Here is a 13873-nt window from a genome sequence, read left to right as displayed (position 1 = left end):
TATGTGTATCCTTCATCAATTTAAGTTGATGATAAGCAACGGACTGCAAACAACTTATTCCCGTTGGAAGGATTTAGAGACATATGGCGCAAACTTGAGAAAGTCTTCAACGATCCATCAGTAGCATTTGAAAAGCAGAATGCATAGATATGATACACGAAGGAAGAAAAACTCTTGAACGAACAACCGTAAGAATTGAAAAAGAACGATTACAACATGAAGAAACACCGGGAAGAATTAGCAATTAAACAAAGATGCTTGAGAGAATTTAGATCCATGAGAACGAAGAGATTATGAGCTGATTAGAGAATCCTTGATTTAGACACCAGTATGATTTAGAGTATGAAAGCTGAAAGATGGAACGAATAAATCTTAGATGATGGGCTCCGGATAATCAAACTGAACAGAATCTTGAATTGCTCCGGGTAGGTGAAAAGAATTCTCACACACGAAAACAATTATGAGAGGATGGCAACAAGCTAGAATCATGAATCTTAAAGAGCATGGAGCAATGTTGAAACAAGAATCTTCTTCGGTCTTCCAAACTAAGAATGACGACGAGAAATACCATCATGACTTATTTAGGCACTCCGGAAGAATCAAAACGAAGAGGTTGAGCCAATGATGAAAAAAATTTGATAGATCTTGGAGAAAAACATATGACAGATGATGAATCATTCTTACATCAAATTTGAAATGAATTTAGGATAGCTCCGGGAAAATAAGAAGAGTCAGGTAAGATACTGGGAGAAGACCTGTGGGTTAGGGCCCACTGAAAAGAAACACCGTTTAACGATTACTAGAAAGGGAGATTACACCCGGTTGATTTAAAATGGCTTAAATGAGATAACAAAATCGAAATAAGTTGAACAGATCTTGAATTACGAGACGAGCCTTCTGAGATATCTTGAACACTCCGGAACAATTGAATAGCGAGAAGTGGAATGGTAATGAGGTGCACCGGCATGAGAAAGCATTGAAAACGAGGAAAGGATATGATCAACAAAGCTTGACTTGAAAACACCGGAGATGAAAAGAATGAAGAATGACGAACTTGAAGCTTCGGTGGAATCTTCATGAGAATCACCGGATAAGAATATTGACAGAAAAGGAATGGAGAGACTTCCATCAATAAAATGGATACTTGAATAAGAAATCTAGGTCCTTGAAGAAACAGGGTGGGTGGGCGGGAAAAACAAAGGCAACTTGGAACGGATGAAGCAAACACCGTTGAGAAGAACTGATAATTGAACTTGCTGATGTTGAAATGATTGGAACCACTAGAAGAGAAACACACCGGTGAAAAAGGATTGACATGACAAACTCGATTATCATGAAGGATTAGTATTCACATGAGAACACCACTTAGGAAAGGTATGGAATCAACATTTGACTTCGAAGCAACTCGAATACCAAAACTCAAAACAAAAACAAAGGATTGGCTTGCAGAATAAGCCAGAACAAACATATGATAGAGATTTCGTCCGAAGTTTTCGTGGTGGGGCCTACATGGGCTCGATCGTACAGCACCATCATGTACAAGGCAGTGCACATGACATACGAAGCGTCCCCGAGTCGGCATAGCCAAGGACTCTTTAAGACACAATGAGACCACTGTAAAACCAATCGTGGATAGGCGGACCACGAGACGTCGAACCCCAATTTCATATCATACATCCGGCGGAAAGATATCCTAAGAGCTACTTGAATTCCCACTTATAAACTCCCAAAATTTTCCGGTTATGCAATCAGGTGTTGGGGATACAGGGGAAGCATAATATCTCACCCAAAACTAGCAAATCCTACATCCAACTGTATCCATCCTTCAACACATAACCAAGAAACCTTCGGAAATCTTCTACCTCAACCTTCGAAAAGCATCCATTATACAAGTTATGGCAATACTCCCGAACTCCCGCCCCAGTACTGGGTGGCGTCGAGGTTATCTCACCAACAACTGCATAAAAGAGATTTTCGATGTCGGCGAAACTAAACTCAGGTATTCCAGAACTGCAACGATAAAATTGTGACGACAACACCTCGGAGCTCAACTCCCCGGGACACTGCCACAACCCCTAAATGACAGGAGGCACCAAGAACAATGTTCTCGTCACAAAACCATCGGAACGATTCCAAGATACCCGCGTGATCCTAAAAATTTTTTTAGTGAAATTTGAGAAGAGAAGAGTCAAAACTGTACGTCAGGATGCCTCACCAGAGCGACGAAGGGACCGGGGAGTTAAAAGAACTCCTAACTCTCCGATATATAATTCCTAAATGACTCAAAACATTTTTCTAGACTCAACAACGGCTGCTAAAAACGATCAATCAGTGGGGGTTCCTAAGGTCGGGGAAGGCTCTGATACCAACTTGTAACACCAACGATGCGGCTATATCTCCCACGTGTCGAAGCACGACTTAGAGGCATAACCGCATTGTAAGCAATGTTGCAAGTGAGGTAATCTTCACACAACCCATGTAATACAATAGGGGAAAGAGATACATAGTTGGCTTACAATCGCCACTTCACACAATACATGAATAAAGCATTACATCAACCAGATACAATCAGGTTCCGACTATGGAACCAAAAATAAAAGAAGACTACCCCAAATGCTACACAGATCCCCGATCGTCCCGACTGGGCTCCACTACTGATCAACTGGAAAACGGAACAACATAAAGAACAAGATCTTCCTCGAGCTCCTCCTTGAGCTTGGTTGCGTCATCTGCACGATTTCATCGGCACCTGCAAACTGGTTTTGGAAGCATCTGTGAGTCACGGGGACTCAGCAATCTCACACCCTCGCGATCAAGACTATTTAAGCTTATGGGTAAGGTAAAGGTGTGAGGTGGAGCTGCAGCAAGCGACTAGCATATATGGTGGCTAACAAGCGCAAAAGAGAGCGAGAAGAGAAGGCAAAGCACGGTCGATAAAAGTATGATCAAGAAGTGATCCTAGAACAACCTACGTTAAGCATTACTCCAACACCGTGTTCACTTCCTGGACTCCGCCGGAAAGAGACCATCACGGTTACACATGCGGTTGATGCATTTTAATTAGGGTCAACTTCAGGTTTTCTACAACCGGACATTAACAAATTCCCATCGGCCCATAACCGCGGGCACGGCTTTCGAAAGTTCAAATCCCTGCAGGGGTGTCCCAACTTAGCCCATGACAAGCTCTCACGGTCAACGAAGGAATAGACCTCCTCCCGAGACATTCCGATCAAACTCGGTATCCCGGTTCTACAAGACATCCTCGACAATGGTAAAACAAGTCCAGCAAAGCCGCCCGATGCACCGACATCCTGAAAGGAGCTACACATATCTCATTCTCAGGGCGACACCGGATGAGACATCCTACGAGTAAAACCATCCCTCAAGTTTCCCCGAGGTGGCCCCGCAGTCTACTCAGTTCGGACCAACACTTAGACAAGCACTGGCCCGTGGGGGGGGGGTTAAAATAAAGATGACCCTTGGGCTGGCCTAACCCAAGGGAAAAAGAGGCTAGGCGACGAATGGTAAAACCAAGGTTGGGCCTTGCTGGAGGAGTTTTATTCAAAGCGAACTGTCAAGGGGTTCCCATTATACCCAACCGCGTAAGGAACACAAATCCCGGGAACATAACACCGATATGACGGAAACTAGGGCGGCAAGAGTGGAACAAAACACCTAGCATAAGGACGAGCCTTCCAACCTTTACCAAGTATATAGATGCATTAATTAAATAAGATATATTGTGATATCCCAACAAGTAAACATGTTCCAACAAGGAACAACATCTCCATGTTCCAACATGGAACAAACTTCGATCTTCACCTGCAACTAACAACGCTACAAGAGGGGTTGAACAAAGTGGTAACTTAGCCAATCAACGGTTTGCTAGGACTTGGTGGGTTAGAGGTTTGGCATGGCAATTTGGGAGGCATGATAAGCAAGTGGTAGGTATCACAGCATAGGCATAGCAAAAGAGCGAGCATCTAGCAAGCAAAGATAGAAGTGAATTCGAGGGTATGATCATCTTGCCTGAAATCCCGCAAGGAAGAAGAACGAGTCCATGAAGAAGACAAACGGGCGTAGTAGAACGGGTCCTCACAAACGCGACATTACCGGAACCAACCCGAAGAATCAAACACCGGAAATAAGCACACAACATAGTAAACAACCAACACAAGAACAGCTCTTCCCCCTTTGACTTAGTTTTCGCTCTCCTCTGTTTCTAGTAGAAAAAGCCTGATCCTACGGCAAGCCCCCAGGGGCTTGACTTGTGGACGCGACTTGTTTCCCACGCCTATTTTCACTTTCCTGGATAAGCTTATCCCAGAAGCGTATGATATGCGAGATGCGGTATGCGATGCATATGCATGATTTGACAAGGAATGATTGAACCTGGCCTCAAATTGGAAATCCAAGTGTGCTACTGGAAAGGTGATATGAAATCGCTTGAAAACGATATAAAGATCACCGGAATCGGAGTTACGGTTTGGAAATGGCCAGCAATTCAAATATGGCACCGGTCTGCGATAAACAGCAAGTAGCCATCTAAATGCAACAAGACAAACATGCTACAACACTCAAAAATGGAAACAAAATACATGGTAGGGATCCATTCATGATGCTTAACAAAAGAGGAACACTGAGCTACGGCCAATTCATCCATTAACAGGTTCAAACAAGCATGGCAAAAATGCATTTGGTAAAGAGATTTCAGACTTAGTGAAATTAACACTTGTCTGGAATTTCAGATCAGGTAGCACACTTTGGAGCATGAAAACTATATGCTACAAGACCTGAACATGGCAAAGTAAAGCATGGCATGGAGCTACACAAAGAGCTTAACAAAAGTCCCTTAGTGACCTTGAGGCAAAAGGGATCAGAAAATACAACTGCAAGCATGTGAACATGGCAAAAACATAATCAGATTACAGACTGGAGCATGCAAATCAGATATCAAGTAGGCATGTTTACAAGCTCGATGCACTCACTACAGAGCAAGGCATGACAATCTAAGCATACACCCATCAAGAATACACATTATACAAGTTATACATGGCAAGAACAACAACATAGCATGCACGGATCAACTACAACATCCTCGGCAAAATCGCTAACAAGTAGACAATCTGCCCATATTCACGAAATAGCAAAAGTAGAGCTCGATTGACTCAAGCTAGGATGTTCCATAAATGCAAACTAAGACATGGATGGATAGAGAACTACAAGATTAACAAATCATCCTTACTGATAATCCTCAAAAGAGGCACGGATCATTAGGAAACAACATGAACATATGGCATAATGAGATAAACAGTCCAAGGACTTAGTGGAAATGCTAAGTCCCTGAAATCAGCATTAACGAATGCACCACTTGGCAAACTTGTGCTAGTTACCACACACATCACAAAAATACATGGTTTGCACCTCTGGATAGATGGCAAAACATATAACAAAACTTATGAAGAGCTCAGGGGCATATCATGCACACAATAATCATGGCAAAAATGACAAATACTAATTGGAGCAGCAGATCTGACAATTATCTCAAATAGCACTCTTCCAACAGCATTTCGGGCATTAAGATGAACTCAAATGAAAATGATGTAGTGAGATGAAATGATGTGCTCTCTGAGACGAACATTTTGATGTGCTATATGCCCAAAACGGAGCTACGGATGCAAAGTTACGATCTGATGAACATGGGCATATGAAACATGAGAAACTCAGGGACTTAGTGAAAATATAGACCTCCAGATCTAGGGTTCATCTGGTGCGCGAACCGAGGCGGCGGCGGATCTCGCCGGATCCGCCCCGGAGAAGTTAGGGGTGGCGGCGGGAGGCCATCACGGCCCGGATCTGGTCGGATCCGGCCGGCGGCGAGCTAGGCGATGGCGGAGGGCGGCGCCGGTGACTTGGCGAGGCGGTGGCGGAGCTCCGCGCGGCGAGCTGCAGGTGATCCGGGGCGGCGCGGCTGCCGAGACGCGCGCCGGCGTTGAGCAGGAGACCGGGGCGCACATGGTGGCACGGAGGCGGAGGTGGCGGCCAGCGGGCGCGGACGGGAGGCGCTGTGCGGCGGCGATGCACAGGCGCGGGCGACGGCGGTTCGGGCCCCGCGGGCAGGATCTGGGCCGCGCGGGCCCGCGGCGGCGCGCGGTGGAGAACGGCGGCGGCGAGGACACTTGGCGGCTCCGGATTCGCGCAGGAGAGGCCGGACATGTCCGTCGGCGGGGGAGGAAATGTCCGTCGGCGCGGAGAGGTGGTGGTCTAGGTTTGCACCGCAAATTTCGGAGGGGATCACATATTTATAGGTAGAGAGAGCTAGGAGAGTCCAAAGGAGGTGCGGTTTTCGGCCACGCGATCGTGATCAAACGCTCTAGATGATGGAGAGGTTTTTGGTGGGTTTTGGGCCAACTTGGAGGGGTGTTGGGCTGCAACCCACACGAGGCCTTTTCGGTCCCTCGGTTAACCGTTGGAGTATCAAACGAAGTCCAAATGGTACGAAACTTGACAGGCGGTCTACCGGTGGTAAACCAAGGCCGCTTGGCAAGTCTCGGTCCAATCCGGAAATGCTTAATACCCACACACGAAAGAAAGGTAGAAATGACCACCGGAGGAGAACAGAGCGCCGGAATGCAAAACGGACAACGGGGAAAATGCTCGAATGCATGAGATGAACATGTATGCAAATGAAATGCACATGATGACATGATATGCAATGCATGACATGCAAGCAATGACAAGGCAGCAACAGCGAATAACTGGAGGACACCTGGCACATCGGTCTCGGGGCGTTACAGCGGAGGCGCAAGTCGATCTCAGGGGAGAGATGCTGAGGGATGTCATTATCTGGCAGCGTCGCGTTGATTTCGAGCCAGGGCTAATGGCAGCGATCATATTCACGGAGTCAACTGCGGAGGAAAGAATCTACATGCCTATGGAATGGCATGAGCAACCAGTGCAACTGTTCAAATGGTCGGTAGGAGAAGCCAAATTGTAGGACCAGCTACGACGGTGGCGCTAGGCACGCATCGTAGGCGAGGTGAGCTGCCCTCATTCCCCGCCTGCGATGCAGTGATCTACTCAGTTGCTACTGTAGTGAACTTGCGGTGCCATGGCGGTTTGCAACTATGATAATCACTCCATCTATATGTATTGTATTCCTCTGAAAATACTTGTTTGTTTGTAAAAAGATGGTAAATGATTTATCACTAGTTTTTGAATGCTTGGTCATGACAATGAACCGAAGCCACAACCAGAAGTCTACATCGCGTAATACTTACGGTCGGTCGCACCTATAGACGGTCGCTCGGACCCGCGACACGCATCGGCTTGGTCTGACATGTATGACTAGTTACATCACTGACTGGTGCGACCGTATTTAGCAGTAGTACTTGAAATTTGTGTTATAGGAAACTCATCGGGAGCCGTTTCGGGCCTCGAAACCAAAACCATCAATTAATCTTTAGCTTGTTCCCATCACATTCTAAAGTGTATAGTATAATTAAGTGCAAACCTGCTCACACCTAGTATGTATCAAACCTGAACATCTTCCCACTATGCAGGTTTTAGTACTAGTGCTAGTACTAGGTTATAAAAAGGGGAACTAGTACCTAGCCGAAAATCACTCTACCTCTTCCACCTCATAAGCCTTTCTTGTTCATCCGTCCTTGCCATGGCCGGTGTGAAGATCTCTAGGTCGAGAATTATCCGAACTACTCCTAACAAGGGAGAGGCAACCAAGGCTGCGGAAAAAAAAGAGGGCTCACCGCCTCGCAGAGACCTCGAAAGATCTCTCACGGGCAGGCGAGGGCTCCCAGGAGCGCCCTAGCCACAGAGGCGAGTGCTCCCAGGAGCACCCTAGCCATGGAGGCGAGTGCTCCCAGGAGCGCCCTAGCCGTGGAGGCGAGTGCTCCCAGGAGCGCCCTAGAAGCGGAGGCGAACATGCCGAGCTGGCGTCGCTGGAGTCGTTATCCCTCGACGACATGCGCAATCAGCTCAATAAGTAGGTGGAGTTCATCGATGGCTTGGTGGAGCTGCTGAAGGAGAGCCTCGATGACATGCCCGCTGAGCACATTGAGCAGGGGGAGTTGACTGCCGGCTTGGTGATGCAGCTAAAGAAGAGCATTGCCTCGGATAAGAAGGCGACCAGCGAAGTCCTGCAACTTCAGGAGGACAAGGCGAAGCTCTGCCATGAGCTCGACCTGTTGAAGGAGGAGAACGCCGGCTGGAAGAAGCTGCATGAGAAGAGTAGTTCCTCCATGAAGATGCTACATGCCCTCATCATGGAACAGAAGGAGGAGGTGGCGAAGCTCCGCATCGAGCTCCCGGCTGGTGTCAAGGTATGTAATGTGATCGTGGAATAGATGATGAAGGCTCGAGTTGAGAAATCCCATGTCATGGACAGAATGAAGAAGATGGCAGAGGAGACGTGCAAGGATATGGAGGTCGTGGAGGCGATTAAGAAGTATTTATGACTCCGCTGCGAGCAACCCTTCATTTAGTAGAGAGCAACGCCCCAAACTCGTGTGTGTGTCTTCCTTCTTTTTTGGGTTGATAATCTTCCTTCTTCTTTTGCTCCTGTGTTTCTTCTTTTGCTTTGGGTCTACACCGCATGTGTCACATTTTCTAGGAGGCATGAACAGATCACTGCTAATGATGAGGGGCGCCGTGGGATCAATGACTAGCAAATTGTATCATTTTTTATCTCCATATGGCACTAGGTTGTCGTGTTTCGTTCTCCTCCGTCGTACTAGTACTCCGGTGCAAAACTTGAGTATACCTCACGGTTCTTTGCTCCTCCTTAGATCATCGGCAACATTTATACGAGCTATCAAATCACAAGGCTCCGCCTTCCAATAGTAATGAGCCGTCAAATCACAAAGGCCCTAGCCTCTCGTGAAACCGACCAAGCGAGACTGCCCCACCCTCTAGCCTTTTTAAAAATGTATACTTTTGTACAGTAGTTGTATCGATGGATTGCGCCGTGGAGCAAAACTAACAAGATGAAATTAAAGAAAAAAGGTGGTACATATAGAGAGCACTCATCGCCAAATTATGCATATAATACTACTAAAAAAGCTAGTGCGTGCATAAATGGGGTGCTAAATTCTATTAAAGAAATTAGCATACCTATTTAATTCTTGGGTTCTTATTATTTATGCCACTAGTTCTGTATCACTACTCAGTTTTCCATTAGAAGTTACAATTACTCAAAAATGCCATCGAGCCGTGAGATGCTTGCTCAAAAATGCAATTAGATATCTCAAAAATACCATTGGTCTGTTAGATGTTTGCTCAAAATGCCATTAGACATTGTTATTTTCACGTCAAACATGTTGAGCATGTTATATGACAAAAATAAGCCGATTCTCACAATGATAAGTCTGGCCCCGCTTGTCAGCAGTAACCGAGCGAATAATTTTACAGGAAAATAAGGACGCTATTGGGATCAAGTAGGCCCCGTACTTTACTGTACTGTAGTGAGATAGAGGGAGAGCTGTCATGTTGGTCCATAGGTATTTATGTCATTATAACATGGCAAAAGAGATTTGATTCACAATAATGGTATCCAGGGCAACACACTCCTCAAATAAAACCAAGCACCCTGAAATTCTTTGACAACTAAACTACTGGCTATATGATGTTGGCCATATATATTATACGTATATAATGTGAAGAAGCGAGTTGTGGTACTATACCAACTAAAAGATGAACTGTAAGAAATACTAGTATGCATGTAGAGTTAAGGTAATGAGAAGGAACATAACATAGTTCTATTGGGGGCTCAACACAACACACCCCTCAAATAAAACTAAGCACCCCTGAAATTAAACTAAGAAACTAATCTGGTGGACACTTCATTAGAACCACCATGACCAATGACACTGCCACCTTACTCGGACTCCTCGTCCACGTGCTCGACTTCGTCCTTGTCCCTCTTCCTCTTGGCCAATACTTCTTTGCTTGAATCACACACTTAGCTCTTGCTCTTCATTCAATCCTTGTAGATATTGAAACAAAGGTAGGCATCTATTGCAGCGTACTGGATGTGGTACATATCTAGTACATTCCATTGCCATGCATGACGATGAAACTTGTGCGGAGGTTTCTTCAGTTTACAGTACGAAGGATAAACCATGGCTCCTGCCAGGGTCAACATTGAAGGCTGATCATGGGAGGGCACCAGCCCATTCTTTTGGAGGTCGAAGGGCTTGCCTACAACGAGGCCTATCCGACCCAGGACTATTTTGTTGTTCGTAAAGTCTAAAGTAATGAATTTGACTAGGCCTCCCGCGAGGAAGTTCTTAAATTCCTTACACTCAACGTCGGCATGTGTCATGGGAAACCACGGCCACCTATGGGACCAAGAGGCCCCTTGCTGCTTCGGCAGGGGGCGACGCATTGCACAAAGAGAAGATGAGCGTGGGGTAGCACGACAGAGATCACACAGGCAGTTTTCCCATGTTCGGGCTGTTGGATTTCGGGTTCCGCAAACCCTTTAGAGGTTCGATATCTGGGGTGCGTGTGAAGAACTTGTCATCCCCAGTCTGCCTGCTCGCTAATCTCACGGCTTAGCTCGATGAACTGAATGAACAAGAGACACAACAGTTTAACCAGGTTCGGGCCACCTTGCGGTGTAAAACCCTACTCCTGCTTTGTGGTGGATTGGCCTCGGGGGGCTGAGGATGAACTAGTACAGTGGAGAACAGCCTCCGGATGAGAGGTTTCCTTGACCTCAATGAGCTGGTGGGTGTGTGGATGATGTGAATCCATCCCCCTCTATGGTGGTGGCTATGTCCTATTTATAATGGCCTTTGTCCTCTTCCCAAATGAAGGCCGGAAGGGATCCCACAACGGCCAAATTTGAACGGAGACAACTAGTACGTGCTATCCTGACAAAAGTAGTCTTCGCCTGCAAAACCCTTTGTTCGTGACGCCATCTGGGCTCGGCAATGACCTCCATTCTGCCATCCTGGCGGTCTTGGTCTTGTTGCACCAGAATGGAAACCTTTGCTTGATTCCTTGGGACTCCACGCCTGTGCTTTCCTCCTAAGCATCAAAGAGGAAACTGGTACACTGTGCCCGCTAGCGCCCGCCTGGCCTTGGTCATCAAGGCTCACATCTTCTGAACCTCGCGAGGTGCACCTTGTTAGATTTCGGGTTCCGGCAAAACCCTTGAGGTTTGAACACTGGGGTGCGCACGAAGATCTCCCCCCTCAATGATCTCACGTCCTAGCTTGACGGACCCAAAGAACATGAGACACAAGATTTATACTGGTTTGGTCCACCATTGTGGTGTAATACCCTACTCCAGTGTGGTGTGGTGGATTGCCTCTTGGAATGAGGATGAACAGTTACAATGGAAGAGCAGCCTCCTGAGGAGAGGTGTTCTTGTGCTTGGTGAACTTGTGTGAGGCTAAGGATGGAATGGCTCCGATCCAAGATGAGATGCCAGATCCGCCCCCCTAGCTATGGTGGTGGCTAGTCCTATTTATAAAGGCCCTGGTCCTCTTCCCAAATATTGAGCGGGAAGGGATCCCACAACGGCCAATTTGAAGGGGGACAACTAGTACAAGCTATCCTGACAAAAGTAGTCTTCGCCTTCCAAAGGCTCTAGTGGTGACGCCGTCGTGGGCTCCATGGTGACCTCCGTCCTGCTGGTCTTGGTCTTGTTGCACCGATATGGAATCCTTTGCCTGCTGGCTCGAAACTCCTCGCCTGCGCTTGCCTCCTTGACACGAAAGAGGAAACAAGGACACTTTGCACGCTGGTGCCCGCCTGGCGCCCGCCTGGTCTTGATCGTCATGGCTTACATCACTGGAACCTCACGAGGTTCGCCTTGCCTCGATCTCTCTGCCCCTCGTGAGCCAGCCTGGTGAGGCCGCCCCTGAGGAGGTCTCACGTTGTCGCCTCGCGAGGCCTGGCCCCTCACAGGGGTCCTGGGTGTTTGCTGGTGAAGATTGGTCGTACACACCACGGGTGGATCCACACTGCGGGCCGCAGTCAGGCAAGTCTGGGGACCCCCATTCCGAGAACACCGACAGTAGCGCCCGGGCCCAAGGCGCGCTCGGGCTTGGCTTCGAGGCAAAGCCAAAGGGAAAGTGCGGAGCGTCGTGGGCTCCAGTAGTCTGCGGCCTTGGTCAATGTGTGGCGACTGATTGGACATGGGCATCTCCGCTTCCCCACGCTGCCTTGGCAACTTCCTGACTTGACGGGTCCCTGTTGCATGCAGGAAAAAGATCATTATTATCTTAGATCATGGAGGCCAGCGGTTGGCCTCCCCTTGGCTATGAATGGGAAGTGGGGGCGGAGCCCCCATCACCCGTCTCTTCTTTGCCTCTCCCGCTTCTTCTTCCTTGCTCCACTGCTGGCAGCGAAGCCCATGGCGCTTGTGAAGAGGCTCTCAGCCACAGAGAAGGGGAAAGCTCGCCAGGAGGGGCCTGGCTCATTGCCGCCCAAGAGGGGGTGCGGTCGCCCCTGCAAGCATACTGCGACCCCCACCACGGCCCCTCGCAGCTGCGGTGGCGCCTCTTCGTATGGTGGTAGCCTCCCAGGTCGTGGCAGCCCCATTAGTGAGGTGAGGCGCGTCGTGGTTGCGCGGCCTCCCCGGCCGCGCTTCCATTCGGTGGAGGTGATGCCGGAGTTCATCGTGTGGTCAGAGAACCCGGCTGGCTCCTGGCTTCAGCTCCTGTGGTTCTTCGTCCTACGAACTACCGTCCGTAGGTCCAGGTGGTTTCTGGCTGCAAGCACACGGTTTCTGCGGCAGGGCTTCAAGGGTCGCAGTGGAGATCTCCGCCGCGGGCAACACGATCTTGGCCCGTGGCTGGCAGACGTTTGCCCCCGCGCGCGGGCTGGGCAGGCGGTGTGCCTCCACTTCAGGTACGACGGCGACGCGACCCACTTTGTTAGTGTGTTTGGGGAAGATGGTTGCCGTGTCGAGTGCTGCCCCGAGGACAACAATGACGACGAGGTGCTCGGCCTTGGCGATCGTCTTGACGAGGAGGGAGGCGGGCCCGGCCATGTCTTTTCCAGCTATGGCGATTCTGCTTCTGGTGGCAGCTCCTGCAGCGGCGGCTATGACCAGCCACCACGCCGCCACACCCGCTCCGAAGGTGGCAGCATGTCGGCTCGTCGCCACGCTCCGGTGAATTGCGAGGATGGCTCCGGTTGAGCTCAGGAGAGCGCCGCGAGCCCATCCTCGTGACCAGCCGCATGAGCACGTCCCTCTTTTGTTTCGTTCTTCCTTTCCTTCCTGCATTAGAGAAAGACAAGTATGGGGCCCCATGGGGGCGTGCAACAAACTATGATTCCCGGGTTGTTATGTTGTCATTATCATTCCTGTGCTGTGTTGCAATGACATGATTTATGCATGCACGTAGAATGACTTAGCTCGATGCGCCTGAAGTAGATCCCGCTTCGTGAGACGCGCATTTCTTCGTAGTTGACGAGGAGGAGCTGCGAAAATTTGCCAGGAGATCCGTACCTGGTCCACGTCGTTGTAGCCTGCTGGCTAGCGCGCGTCACCTGCTTATGGCCACGACCCAGCGCCTCATGTCACGATACCCGAGGGGCATGGATTGACGGTGGTGTGCCAGCTTGCGGCTCGAATGAGGGTGCCTCATGAAAAATAGACAAACGCTCATGAGGGCCCAAGGGGCACCTGTCCAGCCCCCTCGCAAGGGACACGAGAGAGGATACAGGCCAAACGAAGAACTGAAGGCAGAAATAGGGGCAGAATTGAAGGAACAAGATCAGCAAGTGACATCGGAGAGCAAATTTCGATTCAAGTGGGGCAAGCCAGCTGTAGAAAGCAAATGAAAAGCCGCGTCCAGTGCCTAATCTAGTCTTCTTGTCTTCTCACCAGCGCGGAGCT

This window comes from Triticum urartu, chromosome 1A, assembly GCF_056163025.1.
Source record: "Triticum urartu cultivar PI428250 chromosome 1A, HENAU_Tu73, whole genome shotgun sequence".
Taxonomy (NCBI): Eukaryota; Viridiplantae; Streptophyta; class Magnoliopsida; order Poales; family Poaceae; genus Triticum; species Triticum urartu.
Note: the sequence above shows the minus strand (reverse complement) of the source record.